This window comes from Pinus tabuliformis, chromosome Q, assembly GCF_031772625.1.
Source record: "Pinus tabuliformis cultivar Carrire ecotype Pingquan chromosome Q, CPIR1, whole genome shotgun sequence".
In the NCBI taxonomy this organism is placed as follows: Eukaryota; Viridiplantae; Streptophyta; class Pinopsida; order Pinales; family Pinaceae; genus Pinus; species Pinus tabuliformis.
Genome location: NC_142296.1, coordinates 823,629,697 through 823,646,028, shown reverse-complemented (window position 1 = coordinate 823,646,028; position 16,332 = coordinate 823,629,697). Strand labels below are relative to the sequence as shown.

The following is a 16,332-nucleotide window of genomic DNA, read 5'->3' as shown; positions in this document are numbered from 1 at the left end:
TGCTAGGATGTCCGATATTGATCTCGAATCAATGAGCACTGACTTCAGGTCAGTAAGAGTAGTATGAGGGACTCTCTTTTGATTGTGTTAAATTTTGTTATGTTCTATGCTTAAGAGCAATTTACTTCAAAATTCTTTATTAGCCCAATATCAATTTCCAGATTAGCAATCACATCATCATGATAGTAAAATGCAGATAGAACATAAACATAAACAGTAGAAGACAAACCACAACAAGAGGACACAAGATGTGGCACCAGCCAGGGACAAACTCCAATGTGGGGAACCCTTGATCAATTCTTCTTATATTCTTCAATAGTTCAGCAGAGAGAGAGATAGTACAAATATACAAAACTGATATTCATGACAGCAGTAGAAAAGACTTGACCAGAGAAGACAATGTTGATCACACACGACAAAATCTTCCTCCAAAGATCATACATCTGGTATCAACAGCATGGTCAGCAAACTGAGCCAATCATGGTCAAACCTTGACCCAAAACATCTCCCAGAACTCTGATGTCTTCAGTTGCACTAACTGTCACTACTTCAGCAGTTAGGGCACCAAACATTCTTGCAACAGTCATCAAAACAGCGTTTAATCTCAGCAGTATTAACTCACAAGACAGCTCTTAGATTATGCTAACGATCTGGGCATATATAAGCCCTCAAACACCCATACGCAATACTTGACTGTGGTGTTATGGCCTGCGACCTAACACACAATCTTCCTGTAGCTTCCAGGCAGCATGATCTTTATTCCTTGTCCCTCCAACGATACCCCAACAAATCTGATCTTTATCTCCTCTAACTCGGCCCTCCTACAAGAGGAACACAGCCTCGCGCAGTCACAAAATGATGCCTAAACTGTCCCTTAACCCATGTCTAGGGATAACCTTCTTTCACTCTGTTTACAAAATTATTCTTGTTGTGTTTAGGGCACCTTTTGCTGCGACCTAGGGTCAGTCAATGGCTGCGTATTATGGCTCCTCAAATCTGCTATTAAGACTTCTTTTGCTGCGGATTGAGGGCTCTCTTGACAGCAGATTAGGGCTCCTTTATGACTGTGTATTAGGGCTTCTAGGATAGCGGATTTAGGGCCTCCCTTTAAGTGTAGATTAGAGCCTCCTCTGTTGCGTATAAGAGCTTCTCTGTACAGCGGATTGGAGCTCCTCTTGTTAGCGTATTAGAGCCTTCTTCAACTGCGAATATAGGCTTCCTCTAGACAGCGTATAGGAGCCTTCCTCAACTGCGCATATAGGCTTCCTCTAGACAGCGTATAGGAGTCTTCCTTTACACTATGGCTAGGGCTGCATCAGACCTTCCTTGACTGCGGCTAGGGCACAATTGAACAGCACCTAGGACTCTCTTTGATGACTCTTTCCACAACGTCTTCCTTGAGAGAAGATAAACCCAAAACATGTAGAGAGAGAGATCAAGTGAGATGTGTGTAACAAATGACTTGAGGCATCCTCTATTTATAATGCCATGTTGAGGTTGAGTTAGGGTAATTTGCATGCTGGCCAACCTTGAAAAATTGTCAAATAATACAAATAAATTCATATCTCCATAAATACAGGTCGAAATCGAATGAACTTTAGATCAATCATACACCTCTCGAAGAGAGGTATCCAAGAAGAATATCAGCTGCCATAAATAAGATGACCCGCATGGAGTTTGGCCCTAGTTGCCAATTTTAACACTCCCTCTCAACTAGGCAGAACTCCATCTGCTAATTCACCTGTGTTAAAATTGGCAACTAGGGCCAAACTCCATGTGGGTCACCTCATTTATGGCAGCTAATATTTTTCCTAGATTCCTCTTATCGAAAGGTGTAGGATTGATCTAAAGATCATCAGATTCCAACAAGTATTTATGGAGATATGAATTTATTTGTAATTACTTGACAAATTGTCAAGGTCGGACAGCAACTAAATGTGTGGCACAAATCATATAAATACAAGTGAGATTGATTCATTTCAAATCATCTCATCATCTCTCATTCTTATCTCTCTCCTTGTATGATTGGGTATGCACAAGGAATAGGATCTCTCACACGTGGGAAGCAAGAAGACGCAAGTTGAAAGAGGATGCAGGAAAGAGGATGTAGAAATTGTTGATTGCGTTGACCAAGTTTGACTGAGGCAGCAGAAGGCATATTTGACCTACATTGACCAAGCGTTGACTCATCAAGGGTGCGGTTTTGGTGTGGCTGCCTCTCCTAGGCAGGCCGCAGATTTTGGCGCAGAAACCGAGGCAATCTGACCTCTGGTTTGACCAGCGTTGACTGCCCTAGTTTTGGGCAGCAGGTTGACTTCAGTCAACAGCTGTTTGACTGTGTTTTTGGGGCTATTCAAGGGTTGTTTCTTTAGGCTGTTCGAGGGCTAGTTGACCGGAAATTAACCAAGAATATTGGAGGTCAATTTCAACTCGTTTGACCAAGTTTCACTTTGTTGATCTAGGGTTTGGTGCTGCTGATATAAATTACATAATTCTAATTTTGTACTATTTCTCTCTACTGAACTATTGAAGATAAAAGAAGATTTGATCAAAGGGTTTCCCTGCATTGGGGTTTGTCCTTGGCTAGCCGCCACATCTAGTGTCTCTTGTCTTGGCTTGTTTTCTGTTGATTGTTTAATGTTCTATCTGCACTTTAATTAATGTATATGTGATTGCTAATATGTGGCTGATAGGAAGAAAAGAAGTAAATTGCTTTAAGCATAGAACATACCATAATTTAACATGGTATCAGAAGTGAGGTGAAGACAAAGCCCAAGCAAGAGCAAGAGCAAGAGCAATCACCGAAGAGAAGGTTGGCAAGGCTATCCTAAAAACTTCATGGGGTCCTCAACACTCTTCCTTGCCGAAGACAAGCTCCGTGAGAAGTCTGATTATCATAGATGGAAGATGTCTCTCGATCTGACTTTAGAAGATCAAGAAGTGTTGGACCATGTGAAAGGCAATATTGTTGTGCCTCCATCAAATGCATCCGTTGCTGCCAAAAGCAAGTGGCCCAAGGGAGAAGTCAAAGCAAGGAAGATCATCCCGGACTCTATCGACAAGGGCCTGGTGGCTTATGTTTCCGAGCTAACAACCTCCAAGGAAATCTACGATAGACTGGTGAGTTTATTACTTTATTTAAAGTTAATGATGCAAATCAAGTTTTGTTCCTTAAAAATAAGCTGAAGGAAATTAAGAAGGGCAAAGATGAGAGTATGCAAGCATATTTCTTAAGGATCACCGACATCAAGAATGATCTCCTATCTATTGGGGAAGTAGATGCTGACAGGGAAATGACTATCACAACTCTTGGAGGACATCCACCTGAATGGTATATATTCAGGACTACTCTTCTCAACAATAATGTCATCTCAGAATTTGAGGAATTGATGGCTAGATGTATTCAAGAAGAGACAAGGATGGAAGAGCAAGAAATGCCTGCACTTAAAGGCCATCCCTCTACCTTTTCTTCTCATGCTAAAAGAAGAAACAATTCTGGGGCTAAATCCAAAGGAAATGATGGACCAAAGGGTGGAAGAAAAAGTCGATGTTACAATTGCAACAAAATGGGCCACTATGCGAGGGAGTGCCCTGATAAAAGGGACTCACACCATGACGATGACCAAAATCACTCTCAAGGCAATCAAAGGAATGGCAGGTCCAATGGCAGAAGTAAAAGAAATGTCGGAAATCAAGGAAGAGGACAACCCTTCAAAAAGGCAAGAAACTCCAGGTATGAATCTAATGTTGTTAACAATAAGCAAGATGAATATTGTCTACCAAGGGCCCTCTCTACTACTACTCCCCTGGACTCGCTAGGAAATTGGTTTATTGATAGTGGTGCCTCAAGGCACTTCACTGGTTACAAAGGAGCTCTCTCCAATCTGATAGAAAAGGAGACCAACCTGGAAATTGTCCTTGGGGACAACGCCAAATATCTCATGAAAGGCGTAGGGAATGTCACTCTTCAATTGAATCAGGTTAATACAATTCATTTGCAAGAAGTCCTATATGTACCTGATCTCAAAAAGAACCTAGTGTCTGTTTCGGCAATGGAGGACAAAGGCTACAAGGTAACCTTCATCGATGGCAAGGTAAGTGTATGGAAAAAAAAAATTAAGGAAGCTTTCGCTCTTGGGTTCCGAGTCCATTCATTATATCAGGTCGAAAGAAGTCCGTTGTGTGTCATGTCTTGTGACACATCACTTCAATCCAAACTATGGCATCGGAAGTTTGCTCACCTTCATTATAAAGCTCTACCCAATGCAAAACAAATGGTGGCAGGGATGCCCGAGTTCCAAGTAGAGCAAGAAGGTGTATGTCTTGGATGTGCCGAAGGAAAGCGCAAAAGGGGACCATTCCCCTCAAACCAAAGCAAGACCTCCGATATATTGCAATTGGTTCACTCAGACATATCTAGTATGATGCTTGTGAACTCTTTGGGAGGATATTTATATTACCTCACTTTTACAAATGATTATTCTCACAAGACTTGGATATACTTCTTGAAAAAGAAGGATGAAGTGTTCACTTGGTTTCGTCACTTCAAAGCCTTGATCGAGAATCAAACCGAAAAGAAGATCAAGATCTTAAGGACTGATAATGGGACTGAGTATGAATCCAATGAGTTCCATGACTTTTGCAAAGAGGCTGGCATTAAGAGGGAGACTACAACACCATATACTCCTAAGCAGAATGGTGTGGCGGAAAGGAAGAATCGTACGATTGTGGAAGTTGTCTGTGCTATGCTTCACGATCAAAGACTTCCGAAGTTTCTATGGGCCGAAGCTGCGAATACCGCCGTATATGTGCAAAATCGATGCCCTCATCAAGCATTGGGTTCCAAGACTCCCGAAGAGATGTTCACTGGTAAGAAGCCTGACGTATCTTATTTTAGAATTTTTGGAAGCCCGATATATTTCCATGTGCAGAAGGAGAAGAGGAATAAATTGGGTGCATCTGGAAAGAAAGGAATCTTCGGGGGCAATAGCGAAAACACTAAGGGCTATAGAATCTATGTGGATGATCAAAGGGAAATCGAGATTAGCCATGATGTCACCTTTGACGAAGATATGGCTGTTAGCAAAGTTGACAATCTTCCTACTCAAAGGGGGATCTAAAGAAGCTAACACCAGGGAATCAATGGGAAAGGAAGATGAGACAATACCGATGTGGAAGAACCTATGGATCCTATTGATCCCCCTCCGCAAGAGCCTTCCTTTTCTAGGAAGAGGCCTTCATGGCTTAGGGGGACACTTGACGATGTTGAAGGGCACGTTACACCCAGGGGAACCTTCCGGGAAAGTAAGAAGCCAACCAGGTATCAGGGATACCTGACCATCATGAGCACGATCATCCAAAATGAGCCTTCATCATTCGCAGAAGCTGTCAAGCATCAAGTATGGAAGAATGCTATGACTGAGGAATATGAGTCCATCATGCAAAACGATGTCTGGGATGTGGTCCCCAGACCCCAGGACAAAGCAGTTGTCACTTCGAAATGGCTTTACAAGATAAAGCATGCAGTTGATGGAAGTACGGAAAAGTATAAGGCTCGTTTTATCATTCGTGGCTTCTCACAGAAGGAAGGTATAGACTATAACGAAATATTTGCACCTGTTGCCCGATATACCACCATCCGCTTGATCATAGCCCTTGCTGCTTCACAAGGATGGAAGCTACACCAGATGGATGTCAAGACCGCGTTCTTGCATGGTTCGATCAAAGAGGAGGTCTATGTGGAGCAACCCGAAGGATTTGAGATTCATGATTGAGAATCTCATGTGTGCAGGTTGAAGAAGGCCCTCTATGGGCTGAAGCAAGCACCCTGAGCGTGGTATGAGAGGATCGATAGCTACTTGATGAAGCTGGGATTCACTAGGAGTGAAGCCAACCCTAACCTTTACTTTATGGTTGAAGATGACAATCTTCTCATACTGGTGTTGTACGTCGACGACCTCTTTCTAATAGGTGCAGACTCCCTCATTCACAAATGTAAGAGGGAGTTGGATTCTGAATTTGAGATGAAGGACCTCGGACTGATGCACTATTTCCAAGGACTAGAAGTCTGGCAGAATCCAAGGGAGATTTTCCTATCTCAGGGAAAATATGTGGCGAAGATATTGGAGAGATTCGGTATGGTGGACTGCAAGCCCGTGACTACCCCAATGGAGCTTGACTTCAAGAAGTTAAGTGGTAGTGCTGCCGGACCCGTTTTACGAAATGCTATCGATTATCGTCAACTCATCGGAGCATTGATGTTCTTGGTGAACTCTCGTCCGGATATATGTTTTGCAGTCAACACGTTGAGTCAATATATGGTTGAGCCTCACGACTCACATTGGATTGGTGCCAAGAATCTATTGAGATATCTTCGTGGCACAATCACTCATGGGTTGAGATACACTGCCGGAAATGTGAGACTACATGGATATACCAACGCTGATTAGGCAGGCAGTATGGTGGACCGAAAGAGCACTTTCAGGTGTCGTTTCTCTTTGGGATCTGCCTCGATATCCTGGATGAGCAGGAAGTAGAAGTCGGTGGCTTTGAGCACCGCTGAGGCAGAGTATATTGCTGCTAGTATGGCCACTTGTGAGGCGGTCTAGTTGCGAAAGCTCTTCAGTGAGCTGTTTGGATTTACATTGGATACCACCATAATCCTGTGTGACAACCAGAGCGGGATTCGTTTATCAGAGAATCCCGTATTTCATGATCGCTCCAAGCATATCGATATCAGGTACTACTATATTTAGGATATGGTGCAGCGGGGAGCAATAAGGCTCCAACATATCGGTACAGATGAACAGGTCGCTAACATTTTGATGAAGCCCCTGGGAAAGGTCAAATTCTCGACTTTCCGAGAACGACTTGGTGTCATTCAGAGACCCTCTTATGAGGGTTGAGTATGATGTATTGAGCCTTGGGAGCTGTAGGGGGGCGCGAGGTACTTCTTGGAGCGACATGCAACCACAGGGCGACTCACCATCCCCTGGTGGTGCACTATGTACAGGATGAAAGGTTCAACCTTCCCCTGTGACACCCCGTGGCAACTGTAGGACAGGATGATTAGTTCTCCTGTGGACCAAGATGATTAGTTCCCCTGTGACGACTGTTGGACAGGATGATTCGTTCTCTTGTGGACAGGATGATTAGTTCTCCTGTCGAGGCATCCTACCCATGCAGTCTAGGACTCATGGGAAGTACCTCTCATCTGGTCAATGAATAGGGAAATGGGGTTAGGGACCATTAGTAGTACTACCAATGGACACATCGTTGTATCTACCATACTCCCTATGCTAGGATGACCTCCATTGATCTGGGATCAATGATACTAATCTGGGATCAATGAGAGTGGTATGACACACTCTGAGACTGACTTCGGGTCAGTGGACGATGGTATGATACATCCTCGATCATTTCTTCTTCTTCATAGTTCAAGCATAGCAGAGCAGGGCCAAGCAGTGCAAGGCAATGCATTTGATGGCGGGGATAGTAGCGATGGTCAGATGGATTGCAGATGGAGTTCTCCCTAGTTGAAAGGGAGTGTTAAAATTGGCAACTAGGGCCAAACTCCATGTGGGTCACCTCACTTATGGCAGTTGATACTTTTCCTAGATTCCTCTTGTCGAGAGGTGTAGGATTGATCTAAAGATCATTCGATTTAGATTCCTCTTGCCGAGAGGTGTAGGATTGATCTAAAGATCGTCCGATTCCAACAAGTATTTATGGAGATATGAATTTATTTTTAATTACTTGACAATTGTCAAGGTCGGCTAGCAACTAAATGTGTGGCACAAATCATATAAATACAAGTGAGATTGATTCGTTTCAAATCATCTCATCATCTCTCATTCTTCTCTCTCTCCTTGTATGATTGGGTATACACAAGGAAGAGGATCTCTCACACGTGGGAAGCAAGAAGACGCAGGCTGAAAGAGGACGCAGGAAAGAGGACGCAGAAATTGTTGACTGCGTTGACCGAGTTTGACTGAGGCAGCAGAAGGCATCTTTGACCTGCGTTGACCCATCAAGGGTGCGGTTTTTGGTGTGGTTGCCTCTCCTAGGCAGGCCAGAGATTTTGGCGCAGAAACCGAGGCAATCTGACCTCTGGTTTGACCAACATTGATTGCCCTAGTTTTGGGTAGCAGGTTGACTTCAGTCAACAACAGTGTGACTGTGTTTTTGGGTCTGTTCAAGCACTGTTTCTTCAAGTTGTTCAAGGGCTAGTTGACCGGAAATTGACCAAGCATATTGGAGGTCAATTTCAACTCATTTGACCAAGTTTGACTTTGTTGATCTAGGGTTTGCTGCTGTTGATATAAAATTACAGAATTCTAATTTTGTACTATTTCTCTCTACTGAACTATTGAAGATAAAAGAAGCTTTGATCAAAAGGTTTCCCCGCATTGGGATTTGTCCCTGGCTAGCCGCCACATCTTGTGTCTCTTGTCTTGGCTTGTATTCTGTTGATCGTTTAATGTTCTATTTGCACTTTACTTAATGTATATGTGATTGTTAATCTGTGGCTAATAAGAAGAAAAGAAGTAAACTACTCTAAGCATAGACCATACCATAATTTAACAATCTGTCAATCTGTACTATCTCTGCCATCAATGCAGTGCCTTGCACTGCTCTGTTCTGCTTTGCTGAACTATGAAAAAGAAGTGATCGGGAATGTATCATACCATTCTCTACTGACCCGAAGTTAGTCCCATATAAAGAGAGTGTCTCATACCACTCTTACTGATCCAAAATCAGTTCCAAATAAAGAGTGTCTCATACCACTCTTACTGACCCGAAGTCAGTTCCAATTGATCCCAGATCAATATCATCCTAACATAGGGAGTAAGTTAGTACACGATGCGTCCATCGGTAGTACTATGGTCCTTATCCTCATTTCCCTACTCATTGGCCAGATGAGAGGTACTTACCATGAGTCCCAGACTTGCATGGGTAGGATGTCCCAGCAGAAAAAGGATGAACCACTCATCCTACCTACATGTCACCATGGGGTATCCCAAGGGAACGCTGAACCACTCACCCTGTACACAAAAAATCACTAGGGGAAGGCTGAACCACTCACCCTATGATTGTGTCTTGGCAGGAGAAGGATGAACCACTCATCCTGCGTACATAGAAAACCACTAGGGGAAGGTTGAACCACTCACCCTATGGTTGCTCCTCGCTCCAAGAAGTACCCAAAGCACCCGGGAGCTCCCAGAGCTCAATATCCATATCATACAAGACCCTCAGGAGAGGGTCTCTCCACGACTCCTCGTCGTTCTCAGAAAGTCAAGAATTTGACCTTTCCCAGGGGCTTCATCAGAATATCGGCGACCTGCACATCAATCCCAATGTGATGGAACCTTATTGCTCCTTGTTGTACCATATCCCGGATAAAGTGGTACCTGATGTCTATGTGCTTGGAGCGATCATGAAATACGGAATTCTCCGACAATTGAATCCCACTCTGGTTGTCATGGAGAATCACGGTGGTATCTAGCACGTGTCCAAACAGCTCACTGAAGGGCTTCTCCAACCAGGCAGCTTCACATGAGGCCATACTCGTAGCTATGTATCTGGCCCCAATGGTGCCCAAAGCAACCGACTTCTTCTTCCTGCTCATCCAAGATATCGAAGTAGAACCCAAAGAGAAACAACACTCAGAAGTGGTTTTGCGATCCACCATACTGACTACCCAATCAGTATAAATAACCATGCAGCCTCATAAATCCAGCAGTGTATCTCAGTCCATGAGTGATTGTGCCCCGAAGATATCTCAAAAGATTCTTGGCACCTATCCAATGTGAGTGATGAGGCTCAGCCATATGTTGGCTCAACATGCTAACTACAAAACATATATCCGGATGGGAGTTCACCAAGAACATCAATGCTACTATGAGTTAACGAAACTCAGAGGAATTTCCCAAATCAGGGCTGGCAGCACTACCGCATAACTTCTTAAAGTTAAGCTCCATCTGGGTAGTCACAGGCTTGCAGTTCACCATTCCAGATTCAGAATCCAACTCCCTCTTACATTTGTAAATGAGAGGGTCTGCACCTATCAGAAAGAGGTCATCCATATAAAGCATCAGTATGAGAGATCTATCATCTTCATCCTTAAAGTAAAGATTCGGATCGGCTTCACTCCTAGTGAATCCCAGCTTCATCAGATAGCTATCAATCCTCTCATACCAAGTCCGGGGTGCTTGCTTCAAACTATAGAGAGCTTTCTTCATCCTGCATATATGAGATTCCTAATCATGAACCTCAAGCCCCTCAGGTTGTTCCACATCTATGGTCTTGCTATTACTTGTAATTTTTCCCTTGGTACATCCTGGACATATACCTTCATGCTCTTCTTTGAACTCAGGCATCCCTGTCACCATCTGTCTTTCATCAGGTAGGGCCTCACAATGAAGATGGGCAAACTTCTGGTGCCATAGTTCAGATTGAAGAGATGTGTCGCAAGACATGGCCCCCAATGGACTTCCTGCAACTTGATACAAAGTGCCAACCCTAAACCCAAGAGTAAAAGCATCTTTAAAACTCCTTTTCCAAACACGTACCTTTCCATCGATGAATGCCACCTTGTAACCTTTGTCTTCCATTGCCGAAATGGACACCAGGTTCTTCTTGAGATCAAGTACATAAAGAACTTCTTGTAAATGAATCGAGTTACCCTGATCCAGTTGAAGAGTAACATTCCCTATACCCTTTACGGGATAGGTGGCATCGTCTCCAAGAATAATCTCCAAGTTTGTTTCCTTCTCTATTAGATTAGAGAGAGCTTCCTTGTATCCGGTGAAGTGTCTTGAGACACCACTATCAATAAGCCAATTTCCCAAGGAGTCTGGAGGAGAGGTAGTGGAGAGGGTCGATATAAGATAATACTCCTTTTGCTTATCAATAACAACATTTGATTCTGCATACCTGTAGTTCCCGACTTTCTTGGAGGGTTGACCATTTCCTTGATGTCCTACATTCCTTTTTCCTTTGCCATTGTACCTGTCATTCCTTCGATCATTGTTGTTGAAGTTGCCCCTGGAATGATTGTGATCATCATCATGTGATGTGTCCCTTCTATTTGGACACTCCCTCGCATAGTGGCCAAATTTATTGCCTGCAAAGGATCTGCCCTTCCTTCCACCCTTAGATCTGGACTTTCCATTGAAGTGACCTTTAAACCTTGCATTATTTCTCCTTTTGGCATGAGCAGAGAAAGCAATGGGGTTTCCTCTATTAGAAGGCATCTCTTGCTCTACCATCCTGGTTTCTTCTTGAATGCATCTCGACATCAATTCTTCAAATCCCGGAATTCGATCATTATTGAGAATAGTGGTTCTAAATATATACCATTCGGGTGGGAGTCCTCCAAGGGTAGTGATAGTAAGTTCCTTGTCAGATATGATTTCTCCAATCGCAAGAAGACCATTCTTGATCTCGGTGATTCTTAAGAAGTAGGATTGAATATCCTTATCTTTACCCTTCTTAATATCCTTCAACTTATTTTTTAGGAACAAAATTTGATTTGCATCACTAACCTTGAACATGCTTACCAATCTGTCATAGATCTCCTTGGAGGTGTTCAAATCGGAGATGTAAGCCAGCAAAAGCTTGTCAATGGAATCTCTGATAATATTCTTCGCTTTGACTTCACCCTTGGTGTACTTGTTCTTTGTAGCAGTTAGTGCATTTAATGAAGGCTCAGGGATTTTACCCTTCACATTATCTAGCACTTCTTGTTCTTCCAATGTCAGATCAAGAGACATCTTCCATTCGTGATAGTCAGACTTTTCACGGAGCTTGTCTTCAGCCGGGAAATGGGATGATGAACCCATTGAGCCTCTTTTCCTTTCCAACTGTCTTCAGTGATTGCTCTTTCACTCTTGCTTGGGCTTTGTCTTCACCTCAGCTCTGAAACCACGTTAAATTTTGGTATGTTCTATGCTTAAGAGCAATTTACTTCAAAATTCTTTATTATTCCTATTGATCCTGCCGCCTACACCTACCTACAAGTCAGTAAGAAAAGCCTTCAACCCCACAAGGTGTGGTTGGTGGCAGGGAACTCAGAGAAGGGGTTGTCACACTAATCCCGACTCTCTCTGTTTGAACTATCTCCTAGGTTAGCTAAGGGGGGTGGTCCCTAATGAAAAGTTAAGTTAAAAAATGTGAATTTCTAGGAGAGTGTTATAGTGAAAATGGATTACTTTTAAGGATTTATGGGAAAATATGAAGTGAACAACTTGAAATAACAATGTCAATTATTAATATGATTAAAAACCATAAAACCAGTGTCTTATAAGGAATTTTCTCAACAATTTAAAGATATATTTGCTCAAAGTAAAATTTAATGCTCTCAAAAGAGAAAACAAAGTAACCTTAAAATGTAAATAAAAATTGTTAGTGCAAGATATGTAAGATACAAAATGCTTTTGAGATAATCAACTTTATAAATCAAAACATGTGAAACATATCTTGCCAAAACCCAAAAATTAGTAATTAACTTGGAAATGTAAAAGAAAGGAAGTGCTAAACTAAGACATCAATATGCAATTAGACTTGAAACATAAAAAGAAAACACTTGTTTGAAATAATTACAATACTTGCTTTTGGAATAGACTTTGCATATGAAAACTCAAACCATCAAGAGACAAGTAAAATAATGTAATGGAAAGTGCTCTTGGTTAATTTTATTAATTAGCTCTACAACAAGATTACAATTTAACTCTTCAATCCTCAGACCTTACTCTCGCCCAATGATATGGATCTCACAGTGAGGAGTCAATAGAGGAGTAGAGGATCCCTAAGATGTTTCAACCAACTTATGTTGAAGGTAAAATTTTAATGAGGCTTGGGGCCTTCCTACACTAAAATGCCTAGATGAAATGCAAATTGTATTAATTCCCCAAATTAAAATAATGATACATGCAAATGCTTCAAAGAGATTGATTTGCAATGCTTGAAAATGAAATAGTGTTCAACATAAGTTGCAATTATAACTTCAATTGAAGGAATAAGATTAGCTTACAAGTGTTGCATGTGTTTCATCAATGAATTAAAATGATACAAGTAATCTGCTTGAAAGTAAAATTTGTTTCAAATAGACAATGACAATAAATTGCTCCAATATTCAAGATAACAATGTAGCGTAAAATTGAAGCATGTATTCAAGTGCTCATGAAACAATTTACCAAGGTAAATGGAAACGAATCAAAGTTTGTTAAGAATATAAAATGCTTGCATGTAAAGGATGAATTGTCCAAAGTAAACTGTAAGCTTGTAGCTCCAAGCAACAATGAGAAAGAAAATGCAAAAGCTCAAATGAAATTGTAACAAACTTTAACTTAATGAAATGTGATAGTGAGGTTGTGTTAATTCCAATTAAATCATGCATGTAAGTGAATGAAGTATGAAAGCTTAAACCATGCAAATGTCAATCCACCCAAGAGAAGCCTCCCTCTAAATGGGGAGATAGGATACCATGGGAGAAATCCCAAGCTCCCACAAGCAAGTTAGATCTTTTATTAATATTACAATGAGAAGAGGGCCCTTCAAAGTTCTCAACTATACTTCAAGGAGAGTCCTGACAATAATTGCTTGAAACTTGGACACTAGACCTCCTTCCTTGAGAAAGTAGTGACAAGATCTCACAAAACTTATGCAAGGGAAACAAGGTGTGAGTTTCCTCCAAATGCCCACGGCTTAAACAGGAAAATCGGCAGCCCTCTAGTGAACTCGACTTGTCCAAAATAAGCCTCAAAAGGGCTCACGACATCCTTGGAAATCGAACCCCCAACACTTGCCAAAGGTCCTACAAACACTCGTTAGATGTTGCGGGAAGTTGCAGTTCAAAATATGCCACACAAGAGTTAGCAAACAATCCAAACAATGGTTGTAAAACAAGTTAAGTATTAATGGAAAAATCAGCAAGATAAAATGTAGATGTACAATTATAATTTACAAAAGGCTAAGCTAAAGAGTGAGATTAAAATCTCGTCTTTGCTTAGCCATCTTCAAGCTCTTAGATAGCAAATAAAAGAAATGAAGTACAATGTTTTTTAAAAGAGATTTAAATTTAGAAGTTCTCGACTTGTGTACAAGCTATGTGTCGAAATCCCTGCAAAACCACTTTGTAAGATAAGACTATGAAGGTTCAAAGAACAAATGGGAGCTCCTTTAGGAATGTATCAAGAGTGGGTTGGTCTCTCCAAAGACTTCCCTTCACGCTTGATTCTGTAATCCCAACAAGATGTTCCCTCTACAAAACTTCAATCAAGAATTAGTTCCATATAAATTTAGCAATAAACAGTGATAAGAAACTCTAGAGATTTATTTAAAACCAGCTAGAGCATTCTATACCTAGAGCATACTTCTAAATCAAATGTCAATGCAAGATAGCTCTGCACTAACAAGTCTACAAGAGCATATGAAAGCAAATTAGATCAAAGCATGAGTAAAAGGAATTATACCAATGCCCAACAATTCATCACACTCGAAAAGGAGGAACACCTCATGAATGAAACCCCAAAGTCTTTATTGATATTTCTGAAAGTGCCAAATTCGAATTTTATGGTAGAATGACAAGTGTATATGTGGAGACAATTTCACACAAAAATCTCCAACCAAATATTCTCCCAAATCCTCCCAAATGTGCATTAACTTCACAAATTCGAATTTCCAAGCAACTTTTTCATTTAATGCTAGAAATTCAATTTTATTTGAGCACATGTCATTTCCTTGATTTTAGGAGTCCACATCACCTTGGGACTTCATTTTAACTCCCCCATAATTTTCCACCTCATTTTCACAAAATTTAGCATGTGTGGATATTTATTTTTCTCCATTTATTTAATTTATGGCTTAATTAATTGCCAGATTTCCCACTAAACTTAGGAAAAATGGGTTTTGAGGGTCCAAAACACATTATTAACCCCTCAAAGTGTGTTATAGTAGAAAGTTGAAGGTGAGAGGTGTAATTTTAATTACTCATACCCCATACAACTTCTCTAGACTACACTTATTACAATTTAAATACAATTTTATTTGCAATTTTTGACCTGCGGGAAATCTAAAAAATTAAAAAATGACTACCTAGACCTAACCAAATTCCACGAAATTTTTTGTGTGATCTAGTATGGTAATATACATCAACTCTAGACACTAAGATGTGTTAGGGGCTCAACCTTCAAACCGTCAACCCGGCTTTGGGGTAAAACGTGAGTGAAAAAACCCAGAAAATTATCCGCCTCTGAAAAAGAAGAGATAATTAACCAGATAAAAAAAACACTCCAAGGTGTACTCGTTTGTTGATCGAGTCCCAACATCCTAGGCCTGTTACAAACTCAAATATCATCATTACTAGTATCACTTATTACAATTCCTTGTAGGGTGTGGAATCTGGGTACGAGAAAGATGATGAGAAGATAGAAGTCGAGTTAAAAAACTCTGTTGATTGACGATATTTGATGGTACAAATGTCCTCTAGATCATCCTTGGGCATGGAGTCTTCATGTAATCATCAGGTGTCACTCCAGTGGTCAACAATCCCAATATCAATTTCGAGATTAGCAATCACATCATCATGATAGTAAAATGCAGATAGAACATAAACATAAATAGTAGAAGACAAGCCAAGACAAGAGGACACAAGATGTGGCACAAGCCAGGGACAAACCCCAAGGTGGGGAAACCTTTGATCAATTCTTCTTATATTCTTCAATAGTTCAGCAGAGAGAGAGATGGTACAAATATACAAAATTGATCTTCATGATAGCAGTAGAAAAGATTTGACCAGAGAAGACAATGTTGGTCACACAGGACAGAATCTTCCTCTGAAGATCATACATCTGGTATCAACAAGATGTTCAGCAAACTGAGCCAATCATGGTCAAACCTTGACCCAAAACATCTCCCAGAACTCTGATGTCTTCTGTTGCACTAGCTGTCACTGCTTCAGCAGTTAGGGCACCAAACATTATTGCAACAGTCCTCCAACAGTCATCAAAACAACATTTAATCTCAACAGTATTAACTCACAAGATAGCTCCTAGATTATGTTGATGATCTGGGCATATATAAGCCCTCAAACACCCATACGCAATACTTGACTGTGGTGTTATGGCCTGCGGCCTAACACACAATCTTCCTGTAGCTTCCAGGCAACATGATCTTTATTCCTTGTCCCTCCAATGATACCCCAACAGATCTGGTCTTTATCTCCTCTAACTCGGCCCTCCTACAAGAGGAACACAGCCTCACGCAGTCACAAAATGATGCCTAAAATGTCCCTTAACCCATGTCTAGGAACAACCTTCTTTCACGTTGTTA

At 41.2% G+C, this 16,332-nt stretch overlaps 1 protein-coding gene across 6 annotated transcripts in view; it reads right to left on the bottom strand.

The window, feature by feature from the left end:
- Positions 1-16,332, bottom strand: part of LOC149222169 (uncharacterized) — a 351,705-nt gene that overhangs the window by 317,829 nt on the left and 17,544 nt on the right. The gene's annotated exons all lie outside the window — the stretch shown is intronic.